This window comes from Microtus ochrogaster, chromosome 10, assembly GCF_000317375.1.
Source record: "Microtus ochrogaster isolate Prairie Vole_2 chromosome 10, MicOch1.0, whole genome shotgun sequence".
Classification (NCBI taxonomy): Eukaryota; Metazoa; Chordata; class Mammalia; order Rodentia; family Cricetidae; genus Microtus; species Microtus ochrogaster.
Genome location: NC_022016.1, coordinates 61616878 through 61622340, shown reverse-complemented (window position 1 = coordinate 61622340; position 5463 = coordinate 61616878).

Genomic DNA, 5463 nt, shown 5'->3' with positions numbered 1-5463 from the left:
AAGAGCTGTCTGCCAATGGTGTATGCAAATAGGCCCAACCAGCTACCAGGAAGGGATGTTTGATCAGGCGAAGGTCAGTTTAGACAGCCCAGGCCTCTTCCTTGGCCACTGGATCCATTTAAAGACTATAGAGCAGGATCAACTCCTCCCTAATGACCAAGCCCATTTGCTAGAAATCAGACTTCTGGGAATTAACTCAGAAGTCTGAGCCTTGAAGGAAATGAAGGGCTGAAGAGCATTAGGTTTTGAAAGTGGGGGTGGAGAGGGAGTCAAGGGGACACTAAGATGGGTTCCTGGGGAATAAGGAGATTCTTGGAAGAGTTATGAATGCCATGGACAGACAGACAGAGGGCGAGAGCATGGCAGGGGCTCTGAGATAGTTCAGGCTCCAGCTCCGGGAGACAGACAGTAGGTGGGTCTCTAGAGTGACGAACTAGAGCCTCAGCAGAGGACCGACCGAGCCCCCTAGGGATGGTAGTACTTCACAGCAAGAACACAGAGCCAGACTCTCTGAGTCCCAGGCAGGAGGCAGGATGTGCTATGCTTGTGTCCCCTTTGATGTTGGAAAGAAGTTCGGGGTGGCAAGGAAAGAGAGTAGTCAGGGAGCAGAGGCAGGCAGATCTCTCTATGAGTTCAAGGACAGCCTGGTCTACTTGGGGAGTTACAGTCCAGCCAGAGCTACATAGTGAGACCCTATTCTGTCTTCAAAGAAACAACGGTGCAGACTTGCTCACTCACTGTGGGGAAAGGAAACCCACAGACGGAAAATACCCTTGGTTTTGATTCCAACGGAGTCTTTCCTGCTTTGGCTGGGGTCTGACCTCACAGTCTTTCCTGATTGACTAGTTTTAAAAGAATCTGAGCAAAGAAAACGAAGGAAATCAGGAAATCAAGTCAGACAGTTGAGTCCTGAGAATACAGCAGGGGCTCTGCAATATAAATTTTACTGGGCGGGGGTATTAAAACATTTATACGAAGGTATTACGAGGTGGGTAGATAAAAAGATTTGAATTCATGCTATAAACTAAATGCTTTACAGTGTTTGACAGAAGTGACATTACTGACAGTTAGCGTTTCTTACAACATTAACGCACTTCCCAGGTGAGAATTCTGGCGCCAGGATCATCTCACGGCAGAGTTTTAGTGGGAGCCTGAAGGTATCTGATGGGGGTAGAGACACTGCTGCATAACTGTGGTCTAAGCACAGACATTAAAAGTCAAAGGAAACTCCAATTCCTCAGACTCCAAAATGCAGCCCAAATATCCAGAAATGAGCTCAACTTGGATTATCGGAGGATTCCTGGTGGTTAAATAAAAGCCAGTGTACCTCAGGTCTTATGAAGCCAGCTCCTGACTGTGAAAGGAGTCATTTCCCTTACCTCCGGCCGCAGGGACATGCGCCTACCCGTGGCACCTGTCAGCATATTAGAGCTCATGGCCTCTAAGCTCCTTCAGTATCGCAAGTACCTGTTATACATTTCAAAGTCCATGCTAACATCCTAGCCCTTCTTACTGAAAGGAAGGAAGGGAGGGAGGGAAAGAGGGAGAGAGGGGGGAGGGAGGGAGGGAGGGAGAGAAGGAGGGAAGGAGGAAGGAAGGGAGAGAGGGAGGGAGGAAGGGAGAGAGGGAGGGACGGAGGGAGAGGAAAGAAGCAGGACCACTCCTCAGTACAGTAGAGAAGAAAATTTGTTATAGATATTGTGGGAGAGCATATTCAGAGGCAGGGACACCAGGGAGAGTCCAGAGTGGACATGACCAGACTGAGTTATACCATGTGAGAAGAGGGGGGAGGGGAGAGAGGAGAGAGAGGAACCAGGCAAAGCAGCTTGGAGGCCCAAAGGTACAAGGGGAGTGGGGTAACCAAAATGGTTGAATTATATAGGGAAGGGAGTTCAGGGCAGGGGGCAGGTATGCCATCCAGGAGGTCTCTGTCACAGGTAGGGACTGAGGGATGCAGGGAGAATCTAGCAGCCGGTCCTTTGTTGAATAGGCACCGGGGTCATTTGTTCCAGGCTTGAAACCTACCATTTATCTTCTCCCCTATTCTAACCTTGCCCTCTGCTCCTCATTCTCTTTATAGACCCGCTATTCTTGCTGTGCTCTCTTTGCTTTGCTCCAGAGTCTTCTGCTAAGCTATCTCTAGTCTCTCTTCCCTGCTGTTTCCCCTCTTACAGAAAGCCCTGGTTGGGACCAGTCCGCTTCTTTCTTCTGTGCTCTGGACTCTTCCAGATGCCTCTGGCTGTTCTTTCTCATCTCTACAGTAAAAACCTTTCTTCCAACCATACATGGATCACTCATGTTTCTACACAGGCCAGATTCCAACATCTTACAAGTAAAACACAACACAATGTCGTGCTTGGTGCTCAAGGAAATAGCAGAAACATAAAAATTCTAGTGAAAGAAGTAGACTTTCCCCAAAACTATCTGACATTCTATTCTGCTTCTGCTCCCCTTCCCCTCTCAGAACCTGGAGGTGCTGGGGTTTTCCAGATTCCGGGAGTTCCTGAAGGAAAGGTGTTAGGACAGTGGTTGCTGTGACTGTCCTGAAAGTTGAGAGCCCCAGAGGCTCCGAGTTTTGTACCCCCTAGGAAACCACCAGGAAGGCAGAGAATCCTGTCTCCCTCCACTTCCATCTCCTGTTCCTTTAGGATATCTCAGATTCTTCTCAAGCCACTTGGCCACATTGTATCACCTAGGTGGCAAGGACCTGGCACACCCATCCCAAGCTAGTTTCGAAAGGATTTCTGGCTGGGCGATGGTGGCACACGCCTTTAATCCCAGCACTCGGGAGGCAGAGGCAGGCGGAGTTCGAGACCAGCCTGGTCTACAGAGCTGGGTCCAGGACAGGCTCCCAAGCCACAGAAAAACCCCAAAAAAAAAAAAAAAAAAAAAAAAAAAAAAAAAAAAGTATTTCTGTCAACGGAAAGGCAACTTCCCTGGAAGGTGAATAGTCAGGACTCACCCAAGGCCAAGCCTCTTTAGAGCCCACACCTCTCCCGGAACCAGCCTGAGGCCACAGCAATTAGAGACTTCCTTGATTGCTCTGTAGATAGGAGCCCGGTCCAGTCCACCCTGGAGGAGAAAGGGGCTGGACTCTAGAATCTGGAGTTAGATCTGAACACACAGTCCCTCACTGCTTCTTATCTTTCTTTCTCTTTTCCCTGACTCCTATTGCCAGGCACTGATTTATATCCTAAGGACAATTTTCCTAGACCTTGCTCTAAGGAGCTCACACTCCTTGTGCAATTGATTTTCATTTCTTTTCCTGTCTGTGCCCTAAAGTCTCCACAAGTAACAAATTAGCAAATACTAGACTGTTGATCTCTGGAGAAACATGAGGTTAGATTCCTGAAAGTCTCTGCTAGTCACATCATTGCCAATTGATCAATGCATAACATGTGTGCTTCTATTTAAAGACACTATTGAACAAGTATTGTCGACTCATTGATTTCATGCCTGAATGAAGCTTCGCACACGAATTCTCTCTGTAAGGCATTATCACCAGCTTCTTGTCAACAGCCTTTGATATTATGGTTGAGAGCCATTTTAAATAGTGAACTCATCCAGAGGAGCACAAAGATGCCAATCACACCATGGCACTAAACAGACCACACATAGAACAATGGTGAACATCATGGGTCAGAAAGAAAGAACTCAAGAGAATGCCCTTTTCTATTGTAGCTTATTACAAAGGTCAGGTGTGTCTAGTTGCCACTCAAAAGTCAGTACACAAAAATGTCATGTTCTTTCTCATGTGCGTGTATAAAACGTGAGAATGTGACCACCCCAAGGTGTGGCTGGGGAGGTGTCTTAGTTAGGGTTTACTATTGCTGTGGAGAGACACCATGTCCACAGCCACTCTTAGAAGGAAAACATTTATTTGACTGATGTGGAATGTCTTTCTGTACACTATGAATATGTGTGACTCTCATTGGTTGATAAATAAAACTACTTTGGCCTATGGCAAGGCAGGATAGAGCCAGGTGGAAAATCTAAGCAGAGATACAGAAGAAGGGTAAAGTCTAGGAGATGCCCTTTAGCCACCCATAGGACAACATGCCAGCAGACTGGTAATGCCACAGCTATGTGGCAATACACATATTAATAGAAATGGGTTAACTTAAGTTGTAAGAGTTAGTTAGTAGGGGGGCTGGAGAGATGGCTCAGTGGTTAAGAGCATTGCCTGTTCTTCCAAAGGTCCTGAGTTCAATTCCCGGCAACCACATGGTGGCTCACAACCATCTGTAATGAGGTCTGGTGCCCTCTTCTGGCATGCAGACATACACAGACAGAATATTGTATACATAATAATAAATAAATATTTAAAAAAAGAGTTAGTTAGTAATAAGCCCAAGTCATTGGCCAAACATTTCTAAGTAATATTAAGCTTCAGAGTGCTTATTTGGGGACTGATAAGCAGGAGAGAAACTTCCAATTATAATTGAGGGTGACTCGATTACAGTTTCAGAGGTTCAATCTATTATAATCCTAATATATAATATAATCTGCTTGTACTGGGAGCAAGGCAGTACAAGCAGACGTGATGCTGGCGCTGAGAATGCTACATCTTGCAGGCAACAGGAAGTCAACCAACTGTCACACTGAGACAAGCTTGAGAAAAGAGATCTCAAAGCCTGCCCTCCACAGTGATGCTTTTCCTCCAACAGGGCCATACCTTCTTTGTGGGTGCCACTCCCTTTGGGGGCCATTTTTTTCAAACCACAGAAGGGAAAGTTTTTATTATAGATATGAGGGAGAGTACGGTCAGAGGCATCTGGAAGAGTCCACAGCAGGGAGAGAAAGTAGTAAACTAAACCAGGCAAGCACATGGACTATTGGGGGGAGGAGGAGCAAGAGCATTGAGGAGAGGAAGACGAAAGAGAGGAAGACAGAAGACCAAGAGAGTGCATGGCCGAAATGGCAGGGTTATATAGGAATGAGAAGCTGGGGGAAGAGAAGCCAATGAGCTGGAGAAGTTTAGGGGTAGGGGGCAGGCTGAGAAAAGCTGTTTAGGGACTTGTGATACTGAGGGCGGCTGGAGGCCAGCGTATGCTTTAGTATGCTAATATGTGCCACGTTTAGTCATTCATCCAGGAGTTTCTTTTGGACCTAATAATGCAGATCCTGATTTACAGTGTCATCTATTAATGTTTGTAATGGATTAAGTAAAACGCTGCAGGATCCCTGGATCCCCAGTGGCTGCAGCGGCAGAAATGCTGCAGGTCCCTGAGCTGCAGCAGTGGCCAGTGGGCCATGTGGCAGTAGGCAGCGAACAGCGGGTCCTGAGAGCAGCCAGTCCCAGGCAGGGACAGCACAATTCGAGAGGCTGCACCGGGCCACGAGGAGAGACCGATGGATGGGTGCACCACAAGACCACACTGCAGGTCTCCAAAGGCGGCTGGTTCCAGGCAGGGAGCCACGCAGTGGTGGGTGAAAGACAGAGACATGGATAGGCACGTCATG